Source organism: Protopterus annectens, chromosome 11.part0 (genome assembly GCF_019279795.1).
Source record: "Protopterus annectens isolate FY-2018-M chromosome 11.part0, PAN1.0, whole genome shotgun sequence".
Taxonomy (NCBI): Eukaryota; Metazoa; Chordata; order Ceratodontiformes; family Protopteridae; genus Protopterus; species Protopterus annectens.
In genome coordinates this window covers 56,731,026-56,743,525 of record NC_056745.1, presented here as the reverse complement: position 1 = coordinate 56,743,525, position 12,500 = coordinate 56,731,026, and the positions used below count along the sequence as shown (strand labels likewise).

General features: G+C 42.0%; 1 protein-coding gene across 14 annotated transcripts in view; it reads right to left on the bottom strand.

The window, feature by feature from the left end:
- The window catches only part of NRCAM (neuronal cell adhesion molecule), a 1,614,235-nt gene that overhangs the window by 1,258,907 nt on the left and 342,828 nt on the right, over window positions 1-12,500 (bottom strand). For all 14 annotated transcript variants that reach the window (XM_044087425.1, XM_044087435.1, XM_044087431.1 and 11 more), the window contains exon 2: window positions 8,464-8,581. The gene's annotated coding sequence lies outside the window, so the exon portion shown is untranslated. The remainder of the gene's footprint in view (window positions 1-8,463; window positions 8,582-12,500) is intronic.

Below are 12,500 nucleotides of genomic sequence, written 5' to 3'. Positions count from 1 at the left end.
CCCGTCCGCACTAAGGACATTCTCCTTAGATAAGAAATGCAACTCTCTCCCGTCCGCACTAAGGACATTTTCCTTAGGTAAGAAATGCAACTCTCTCCCTTCCACACTAAGGACATTCTCCTTAGGTAAGAAATGCAACTCTCTCCCTTCTGCACTAAGGACATTCTCCTTAGGTAAAAAATGCAACTCTCTCCTTCCACACTAAGGACATTCTCCTTAGGTAAGAAATGCAACTCTCTCCCTTCCACACTAACGACATTCTCCTTGGGTAAGAAATGCAACTCTCTCCCTTCCACACTAAGGACATTCTCCATAGGTAAGAAATGCAACTCTCTCCTTCCACACTAAGGACATTCTCCTTAGGTAAGAAATGCAACTCTCTCCCTTCCACACTAACGACATTCTCCTTGGGTAAGAAATGCAACTCTCTCCCTTCCACACTAAGGACATTCTCCATAGGTAAGAAATGCAACTCTCTCCCTTCCACACTAAGGATATTCTCCTTAGGTAAGAAATGCAACTCTCTCCCTTCCACACTAAGGACATTCTCGTTGGGTAAGAAATGCAACTCTCTCCCTTCTGCACTAAGGACATTCTCCATAGGTAAGAAATGCAACTCTCTCCCTTCCACACTAAGGACATTCTCGTTGGGTAAGAAATGCAACTCTCTCCCTTCTGCACTAAGGACATTCTCCATAGGTAAGAAATGCAACTCTCTCCCTTCCACACTAAGGACATTCTCCTTACATAAGAAATGCAACTCTCTCCTGTCCGCACTAAGGACATTCTCCTTAGGTAAGAAATGCAACTCTCTCCCTTCCACACTAAGGACATTCTCCTTAGGTAAGAAATGCAACTCTCTCTCTTCTGCACTAAGGACATTCTCCTTAGATAAGAAATGCAACTCTCTCCCTTCTGCACTAAGGACATTCTCGTTGGGTAAGAAATGCAACTCTCTCCCTTCCACACTAAGGACATTCTCCTTAGGTAAGAAATGCAACTCTCTCCCTTCTGCACTAAGGACATTCTCGTTGGGTAAGAAATGCAACTCTCTCCCTTCTGCACTAAGGACATTCTCCATAGGTAAAAAATGCAACTCTCTCCCTTCCACACTAAGGACATTCTCCTTAGGTAAGAAATGCAACTCTCTCCCTTCTGCACTAAGGACATTCTCCTTAGGTAAGAAATGCAAATCTCTCCCTTCCACACTAAGGACATTCTCCTTACATAAGAAATGCAACTCTCTCCCGTCCGCACTAAGGACATTCTCCTTAGGTAAGAAATGCAACTCTCTCCCTTCCACACTAAGGACATTCTCCTTAGGTAAGAAATGTAACTCTCTCCCTTCTGCACTAAGGACATTCTCGTTGGGTAAGAAATGCAACTCTCTCCCTTCTGCACTAAGGACATTCTCATTGGGTAAGAAATGCAACTCTCCCCTTCCACACTAAGGACATTCTCCATAGGTAAGAAATGCAACTCTCTCCCTTCTGCACTAAGGACATTCTCCTTAGGTAAGAAATGCAACTCTCTCCTTCCGCACTAAGGACATTCTCCATAGGTAAGAAATGCAACTCTCTCCCTTCCACACTAAGGACATTCTCCTTACGTAAGAAATGCAACTCTCTCCCTTCCACACTAAGGACATTCTCCTTAGGTAAGAAATGCAACTCTCTCCCTTCCACACTAAGGACATTCTCCTTAGGTAAGAAATGCAACTCTCTCCCTTCTGCACTAAGGACATTCTCCTTAGGTAAGAAATGCAACTCTCTCCCTTCCACACTAAGGACATTCTCCTTAGGTAAGAAATGCAACTCTCCCCCTTCCACACTAAGGACATTCTCCTTAGGTAAGAAATGCAACTCTCTCCCTTCTGCACTAAGGACATTCTCCTTAGGTAAGAAAGGCAACTCTCTCCCTTCCACACTAAGGACATTCTCCATAGGTAAGAAATGCAACTCTCTCCCCTTCCGCACTAAGGACATTCTCCTTAGGTAAGAAATGCAACTCTCTCCCTTCCACACTAAGGAAATTCTCCTTAGGTAAGAAATGCAACTCTCTCCCTTCCACACTAAGGACATTCTCCTTAGGTAAGAAATACAACTCTCTTCCTTCCACACTAAGGACATTCTCCATAGGTAAGAAATGCAACTCTCTCCCTTCCGCACTAAGGACATTCTCCTTAGGTAAGAAATGCAACTCTCCCCTTCCGCACTAATGACATTCTCCATAGGTAAGAAATGCTACTCTCTCCCTTCCACACTAAGGACATTCTCCATAGGTAAGAAATGCAACTCTCTCCCTTCCGCATTAAGGACATTCTCCATAGGTAAGAAATGCAACTCTCCCCTTCCGCACTAAGGACATTCTCCATAGGTAAGAAATGCAACTCTCTCCCTTCTGCACTAAGGACATTCTCGTTGGGTAAGGAATGCAACTCTCTCCCTTCCACACTAAGGACATTCTCCATAGGTAAGAAATGCAACTCTCTCCCTTCTGCACTAAGGACATTCTCGTTGGGTAAGAAATGCAACTCGCTCCCTTCCTCACTAAGGACATTCTCCTTACGTAAGAAATGCAACTCTCTCCCTTCCGCACTAAGGACATTCTCCTTAGGTAAATATGCAACTCTCCCCTTCCATACTAAGGACATTCTCCTTAGGTATAAAATGCAACTCTCTCCCTTCGACACTAAGGACATTCTCCATAGGTAAGAAATGCAACTCTCTCCCTTCTGCACTAAGGACAGTCTCCTTGGGTAAGAAATGCAACTGTCTCCCTTCCACACTAAGGACATTCTCCATAGGTAAGAAATGCAACTCTCCCCTTCCACACTAAGGACATTCTCCTTAGGTAAGAAATGCAACTGTCTCCCTTCCACACTAAGGACATTCTCCATAGGTAAGAAATGCAACTCTCTCCCTTCCACACTAAGGACATTCTCCTTAGGTAAGAAATGCAACTCTCCCCTTCCACACTAAGGACATTCTCCTTAGGTAAGAAATGCAACTCTCTCCCTTCTGCACTAAGGACATTCTTCATAGGTAAGAAATGCAACTCTCTCCCTTCCACACTAAGGACATTCTCCTTAAGTAAGAAATGCAACTCTCTCCCTTCCACACTAAGGATATTCTCCTTATGTAAGAAATGCAACTCTCTCCCTTCCACACTAAGGACATTCTCCATAGATAAGAAATGCAACTCTCTCCCTTCTGCACTAAGGACATTCTCCTTACGTAAGAAATGCAACTCTCTCCCTTCCACACTAAGGACATTCTCCTTAGATAAGAAATGCAACTCTCTCCCTTCTGCACTAAGGACATTCTCCGTAGGTAAGAAATGCAACTCTCTCCCTTCCGCACTAAGGACATTCTCGTTGGGTAAGAAATGCAACTCTCTCCCTTCCGCACTAAGGACATTCTCGTTGGGTAAGAAATGCAACTCTCTCCCTTCCACACTAAGGACATTCTCCTTAGGTAATAAATGCAACTCTCTCCCTTCCGCACTAAGGACATTCTCCATAGGTAAGAAATGCAACTCTCTCCCGTCCGCACTAAGGACATTCTCCTTAGGTAAGAAATGCAACTCTCTCCCTTCCACACTAAGGACATTCTCCTAAGGTAAGAAATGCAATTTTCTCCCTTCCACACTAAGGACATTCTCCATAGGTAAGAAATGCAACTCTCTCCCATCCGCACTAAGGACATTCTCCGTAGGTAAGAAATGCAACTCTCTCCCTTCCGCAATAAGGACATTCTCCTTAGGTAAGAAATGCAACTCTCTCCCTTCTGCACTAAGGACATTCTCCTTAGGTAAGAAATGCAACTCTCTCCCTTCCACACTAAGGACATTCTCCTTAGGTAAGAAATGCAACTCTCTCCCTTCCACACTAAGGACATTCTCCATAGGTAAGAAATGCAACTCTCTCCCTTCCACACTAAGGACATTCTCCATAGGTAAGAAATGCAACTCTCTCCTTCCACACTAAGGACATTATCCTTAGGTAAGAAATGCAACTCTCTCCCTTCCACACTAAGGACATTCTCCTTAGGTAAGAAATGCAACTCTCTCCCTTCCACACTAAGGGCATTCTCCTTAGGTAAGAAATGCAACTCTCTCCCTTCCACACTAAGGACATTCTCCATAGGTAAGAAATGCAACTCTCTCCCTTCCACACTAACGACATTCTCCTTAGGTAAGAAATGCAACTCTCTCCCTTCCACACTAAGGACATTCTCCTTAGGTAAGAAATGCAACTCTCTTCCTTCCACACTAAGGACATTCTCCATAGGTAAGAAATGCAACTCTCTCCTTTCCGCACTAAGGACATTCTCCTTAGGTAAGAAATGCAACTCTCTCCCTTCCGCACTAAGGACATTCTCCTTAGGTAAGAAATGCAACTCTCTCCCTTCCGCACTAAGGACATTCTCCTTAGGTAAGAAATGCAACTCTCTCCCTTCCACACTAAGGACATTCTCCTTAGGTAAGAAATGCAACTCTCTCCCTTCCACACTAAGGACATTCTCCTTACGTAAGAAATGCAACTCTCTCCCTTCCACAATAAGGACATTCTCCATAGGTAAGAAATGCAACTCTCTCCTTCCACACTAAGGACATTCTCCTTAGGTAAGAAATGCAACTCTCTCCCTTCCGCACCAAGGACATTCTCCTTAGGTAAGAAATGCAACTCTCTCCCTTCCACACTAAGGACATTCTCCTTAGGTAAGAAATACAACTCCCTCCTTTCCACACTAAGGATATTCTCCTTAGGTAAGAAATGCAACTCTCTCCCTTCCACACTAAGGACATTCTCCTTAGGTAAGAAATGCAACTCTCTCCCTTCCGCACTAAGGACATTCTCCTTACGTAAGAAATGCAACGCTCTCCCTTCCACACTAAGGACATTCTCCTTAGATAAGAAATGCAACTCTCTCCCTTCCGCACTAGGGACATTCTCCTAAGGTAAGAAATGCAACTCTCTCCCTTCCACACTAAGGACATTCTCCTTAGGTAAGAAATGCAACTCTCCCCTTCCGCACTAAGGACATTCTCCTTAGGTAAGAAATGCAACTCTCTCCCTTCCACACTAGGGACATTCTCCTAAGGTAAGAAATGCAACTCTCTCCCTTCCACACTAGGGACATTCTCCTTACATAAGAAATGCAACTCTCTCCCTTCTGCACTAAGGACATTCTCCTTGGGTAGGAAATGCAACTCTCTCCCTTCCACACTGAGGACATTCTCTTTAGGTAAGAAAAGCAACTCTCTCCCTTCCACAATAAGGACATTCTCCTTAGGTAAGAAATGCAACTCTCTCCCTTCTGCACTAAGGACATTCTCCGTAGGTAAGAAATGCAACTCTCTCCCTTCCACACTAAGGACATTCTCCTTAGGTAAGAAATGCAACTCTCCCCTTCCGCACTAAGGACATTCTCCTTAGGTAAGAAATGCAACTCTCTCCCTTCCACACTAGGGACATTCTCCTAAGGTAAGAAATGCAACTCTCTCCCTTCCACACTAGGGACATTCTCCTTACATAAGAAATGCAACTCTCTCCCTTCTGCACTAAGGACATTCTCCTTGGGTAGGAAATGCAACTCTCTCCCTTCCACACTGAGGACATTCTCTTTAGGTAAGAAAAGCAACTCTCTCCCTTCCACAATAAGGACATTCTCCTTAGGTAAGAAATGCAACTCTCTCCCTTCTGCACTAAGGACATTCTCCTTAGGTAAGAAATGCAACTCTCTCCCGTCCGCACTAAGGACATTCTCCTTAGGTAAGAAATGCAACTCTCTCCCTTCCACACTAGGGACATTCTCCTAAGGTAAGAAATGCAACTCTCTCCCTTCCACACTAGGGACATTCTCCTTACATAAGAAATGCAACTCTCTCCCTTCTGCACTAAGGACATTCTCCTTGGGTAGGAAATGCAACTCTCTCCCTTCCACACTGAGGACATTCTCTTTAGGTAAGAAAAGCAACTCTCTCCCTTCCACAATAAGGACATTCTCCTTAGGTAAGAAATGCAACTCTCTCCCTTCTGCACTAAGGACATTCTCCGTAGGTAAGAAATGCAACTCTCTCCCGTCCGCACTAAGGACATTCTCCTTAGGTAAGAAATGCAACTATCTCCCTTCTGCACTAAGGACATTCTCCTTAGGTAAGAAATGCAACTCTCTCCCTTCCACACTAAGGACATTCTCCATAGGTAAGAAATGCAACTCTCTCCTTCCACACTAACGACATTCTCCTTAGGTAAGAAATGCAACTCTCTCCCTTCCACACTAAGGACATTCTCCTAAGGTAAGAAATGCAACTCTCTCCCTTCCACACTAGGGACATTCTCCTTACATAAGAAATGCAACTCTCTCCCTTCTGCACTAAGGACATTCTCCGTAGGTAAGAAATGCAACTCTCTCCCGTCCGCACTAAGGACATTCTCCTTAGGTAAGAAATGCAACTATCTCCCTTCTGCACTAAGGACATTCTCCTTAGGTAAGAAATGCAACTCTCTCCCTTCCACACTAAGGACATTCTCCATAGGTAAGAAATGCAACTCTCCCCTTCCACACTAAGGACATTCTCCATAGGTAAGAAATGCAACTCTCTCCCTTCCACACTAAGGACATTCTCCTTTGGTAAGAAATGCAACTCTCTCCCTTCCATTCTAAGGACAATGTGAAACACAAACAACTTCAAAACTCAGATTTACACCTATCTCTCCTCCAAATGGAAATGCAACTGCATTCTTTCTACGTAGAACTCTTTAACAAAAGCCCCTGGGAGGGTATCATCCTGAGCTCCTAAGCACCTTATAGCTGGCTATAGCCTTCTATAGCTAACTCCCATATGATCTCTTACACTGTGTAAATATTGTAAATAGCTTTTGACTTTTAACTTTAACTGTGTGAATTTGTTAAAATGTGTCTGCACGATATTTTTCCACTATGGGCAATATTGCTGACACTTTGTATTACTTGATATGTATTTGTACATGTACTTTTATTTTTATTGGACTGCTATCTTTACTGTAATCTGTTTCATGGAGCTTTTCTCCCCAGGCCTCCACTGTAAACGGGCTCCCTGCACCCAGTGGACGTCCCCGGTAATCAAACTGGAAATAAATAAATAAATAAATAAACTAAGATACAATAGCACCAAAGGTTGTGGAAAAGAGATGCAGCGGTGTATAACAGTAACGGTGAGGCAGCAGGGGTGTATAACAGTAACGGTGAGGCAGCAGGGGTGCATAACAGTAATGGTGAGGCAGCAGGGGTGTATAACAGTAACAGTGAGGCAGCAGGGGTGTATAACAGTAACGGTGAGGCAGCAGGGATGTATAACAGTAACGGTGAGGCAGCAGGGGTGTATAACAGTAACTGTGAGGCAGAAAAGTGAAGGAGATGAAGGAAGAGATATTGGCAGTTAATACATAGTCAGGCAGGCTATCAAATAATGTACTGAGGGCAGAGCTTAACAACAAGAGTACTCACAGCAGAGGCATCAGAGGAGAAAAGCAAAAAAAAAAAATATCGAGTGAAAAAGCCAAGTGAACGGTAAGGACAGTACAGTACAGTGCAGGGTTAAATATTTATTAATTTAACAACATTACTTGTGTAACTTAGATAATATTAAAGCTACTAGATTCTACAGTTTCAGGGTCATTTGTAATGTAGGTATGATGGGATGGTGGCCCTCTTTAAGCCACTTTTCAAAGAAGTACTGCTATGGCCTTGTCATCACCACCTCAATTTATAATTCTCTCATTACAATTTTTAGTAACCCTCTATTTTTTTAGATTGATTAGGATAAAAGTCCCTCCTTTGACTATTTTCCAATTATCTGGTTCACTCCTGTTCTCTGTTTATCATCCTCTCTTCTTAAATGGGTACATCTACTGTACTATACAGCATTTTATGCATCGTGGTATCTGCTAGTAACACGTAGCAGCAGTCTGATGACCGATGTAATCAAGTAAATGCAACATCTGTACATCACTTATTAATGTGACAAGCCACCACGGATCACTGCTTCCATGTTTAATCTGCAGTGCCTGCCCTGGCCTTATTTAATTTCCAGTTGCATTCTCTTCACATTTCATTTCTTTTACTTGTCTTTTTCTAGATAATTCATTACCCTTCCCCTGCAAACTCACCACAGATTAGTTTGCTTCACATTACAGCCTTTTAATTTAGGCATGCACACCCACAGCTTATCTGTTCCTGAGCCTCACCCTGGGACCTGCTTAGAAGGATGAACCTCAAAGACATAAAAGCCAGGTCCATCAATCTGCATTAATTGCATGATTTTTGTATTCCTTGTATTATTGATTTCTGTCCCCCTTTGCCCTCAATGACCTTTTCCTCCACATCTCCATCATGAATTCTTTTAATGTATGATTTGTATGTGATCTCACACACAGATTCCTTTGAACCTTATCATAGATACAGAGATCTGTCTTACCTTATGCATCAAATGTTCAGACTGCTGCCCTGTTGGTTGATTCTATTAAATCAGTCTTTTTCTTTATTTGGAAAACTTTTGTTACATCAAAGTCTTCCTCTCTGAATCTTAGCTGTACCTAGAAGAAAAAACAGAATCGAAACCAAATGTTAGTTCAGGTCATCTTAAAATGAAGACAGAAGCGTTGTGATGTACCATACAAATGCACTAATCCTTCCTCTCTAAAGTCAAGGGTGGTACAGTTCTGTGCAATATTCAGATCCAGCTGGCAGGCAAAAGGAATGCCTTGTGTAAAATAAAAAAATCAGTACAAAATTTTAACTTTTGCTTACTCCTTCATCTCTGTAGCTACACATAATAGCTAAATTGCTAGAAACGAGAAAAAAGGCAGAGAAACTTATATGAATGGAGAGTAATAATGGCTGTTACTACCTTCTCACCTTTTACTTTAGAGGCAAAACTCCAACAACACATAGCAGGTGACCTTTATTTTCTGTTTTTTATTATTATTATTATTATTATTATTATTATTATTATGGTTTTTTATTGAAATTGGCTTTGTGACTCTGTCTCTCTGTCCGTCTGTGGTTCTGTCACATTCCTTGATCAGTGAACTGTCACCTACATCAACTGAGAACCAATCATTATGCAATACGCAGTATTTCAGCACCCTAGACAGCTCTGTGGTGAATAGCCAAGAGCATGAAGCTGCATCGATGATTCTAATAAAGAATTAGGGTAACAGTTATTTGACTTCTATTAATAAATCTAGATAAATACAGAATTACTGTTGTTGTTTTACTTTTTACTATTAATAAATCTTGATAAATCTACATAAATACATAGTTACTGTTATATTTTACTTAAAAACTAAAAAGTAAAAGTACAAAAAGACTATTTTTAATAAAGAATGCTTTTATTCAGTCACTCTAAAAAGTAAAAAAAATAAGGAAAAATAGTGAAAACTTTGCAAAAGAAGCACAGACAAGATGATTTCAGAAAAGCATTTGAGGTTGGTTGCCCTTTCCACCGGTACGTACACCTTTAACTTCCTCAAATTTTCCTGAAATGATCGGACTCTCCTTATCATATTACCTCTTTCCTCGCAACCTCATCTCCTATATATCTACATATTTCTCACAGTTCATCCTTCTAAAATGCACCCTAAATTCCTTCGGTGGTTTCACTGATAGATGCATGCAGGAATCATAACAATTTTCATAGTATTTCTCTTCTCCATGTAATCTAATATACAACTTTTATTGCATACTGTTCAGAAATAGAAAAAAAATAATCAGAAGATGTATCTAAATGTCTTTACTTATGAGTGGTTTCCAGTACTCCTCATGTCATCTTGAATCTTACACTAACATGCATTCTGACTTTAATACAAATTGCTGCATTCCTTAGTAAAAACGTATTCATTTGCAGTTTTCCAATACTGAAGTTGGAGTAAGACTGTAATTTTAAGATTATCCCATTGTTCATATTAAGAAAACACAATGGTCACAGGATCATATGAAGTTACTAGGCTATTAGCCCCGAGGCCTTTATAATCCTAACCAAGAGTTTATCCCATGTTTTGACAAGGCAGCACCCCATGCTCCTGTCCAACAGGGACATAGGTAAAATACCAGGGATGTGTTTTCTGTTTCCCATCCAGTTATCCAGGATGTGCTTAAAAGGGGAAAGAGGTACTTTGCTTGATGTAGAGAGGAAGTCTGTTCCACAGATGGGAGTTTCTGGAACACAAATCAGTCTCGCCAAAACATCCTTTTGATGTAAGAGACCAGGTTGATGCCGCACATGTGGGCTACTCGAGTGGAGCTTGACTTGCAGATATGCAGCAGTCCCATCAAGGCGGGGTCCAAGATCGCCTTGTAAGCCAGACAGAGGTCACCTCTGAGGAGTCTGTATGAAACTGACTAGAGGGATAAGGCTTTTAACTTCTCTGTTTATGGTAGATATTTGAGGCCCTGGATTCTCCTGGTGAGGAACCATAGTGGTCTCTCCACTTACTGCATGTGCTTTGTGAGGTACATGCTGAATGGGGCATTGTACTCAATAATGGGCCTAATAAGGTAAGAATACAGGGATGTTTTGACCTCCTTGTCCCTGGATGAGATACCTTTATTTATGAGGTGGGCCATGTAGAAGGCTTTTTGTACAATGGAAGCAACACGGTGGTCAAAATTCAGGTTGCTATCAACCTGGGTGCCCAAATCCCTCATGACTGATTGTGTGCTTAGCAGATTATTAATATGATAATTTGTGAGGACATCACTCTCCCCAAAAGGGATGATGATGCATTTTTTGGTATTCAACTTGAGGCGATGTTTCTGGCACCAGTCATTTGTTTGGGTGAGACCCTCTTGGAGGATGTCCACAACACCAAAATAAAAAAAAAAAAACACAAATTGATGACAGCACCTAGCTTGCAGTCATCTGCAAATTTGGTCAGCCATAACCCACTGGTTTTGACCTGCAGCTCAGAAAAGTATATCCCAAATAACAGAGACCCCAAGATCAAACCTGTGGTAGGCCGCTCGTTACGGGTCTACTGCTCAAGGTGGCTTCCCCTATTTTGACTAGGTGGGTTCTGTCATTGAGCCAGTTAGCTACCCATCTTGTAACATATGGAGTGATGCCTAGCTGAGAGAGTTTATTTATTATGCTGGAGTGAGGAATAGTGTCAAAGGCTTTAGCCAGGTCAAGGCAGGCAGTGTGCACCGTCTTCCCATTGTCCATGGCTTTGATGACTGTCTCAAAGAAGTTGACCAAATTTAACAGACATGACCTCCCCTTGATGAAGTCAAACTGTGTGGGATTGAGTGTTTGGAGGTTGCCAATGTCCCTGTTAATGAGGTCCATGATAATCCATTCCATGGTCTTGCAGATCAGGCTAATCAGGCTGATGGGTCTATAATTTCCTGGATCAGGGGATGCTCATTCCCTCCAAATGCAAACAATTCTGAACTACCATAATGCAAAGAAAGGCAATGTATGAATTTAATAAGCCCCACAGAACATTCTTGTACCTATATGGTAAAGGCTGACCACCTGATGTAAGGATGTGAACACAGGCTAGAATGTTGGTGAGCAGTGGCAAACTATAACAGGGGTGCTTGGGGTGGCTGTCAAGGGCCCACAGCTTCATGTGGCATCCAACTGGCTACAGGGGGAATGTGATTAAGCTAGTCAATTGTAGCTCAGCTCTAGCTTCAAACTTATTTTTGGGCTAGGGGAATCTGGTTAACAGTTGCAGCTCAGTCCAGTCTCAAATGAGATTCTTGGATCACAGTCAAATGTGGTTTGTGAAAGTATGTGTTAATCAAAAATGGGTTTGTGGAAATCGTGTGTGTGTGTGTGTGTGTGTGTGTGTGTGTGTGTGTGTGTGTGTGTGTGTGTGTGTGTGTGTATGTTTGTGTGTGTGTGTGTGTTAGTATGAACAAGGACATGTTTTGCAAAGACCTCAAAGGATTTCAAAGTTGGAACCCATTTAAACATTACAAGATTTACAAGAACATGTTCGAAAAATCAAGTAAATCACTAAGACATCCTGTACATACATATGTGTGTGTGGATTCACTTCAGAAGCTCGAATTTACAAAATCTCGAACTGCAAATAACCGTAAGCAAAAGATCGAGTTTCGTAAACTCGAACTTCTGAAGCGAAACCAAAAAAAAAAAAAAAAAACACAAACTTTGCATTTGCAGGGGGGCTTCACCTAAAGTTCATTTCACTGAAAGTTCATTTCACCTAAAGCTCATTTCACTGAGAAGTAGTACTCTAAGGCAAGTCAAAGGTATATGTAATTTTCCCCACTGTAGTGCGATCCTGGTGTTAGTATATATAGTTAGGCAGGGTGTGGTGGTTTTCTGTTGTCTGGTTTTGTTTTACATTATTTGGTAAAACCAAACTAGGTGGGGGGTTATGCCCACCACACTCCCCAATGTGGAGGGGCTGTGTCCCCCACCCCCCAACTATATATACTAACTCCAGGATCTCACTACAGTGGGGAAAAGGACATATACCT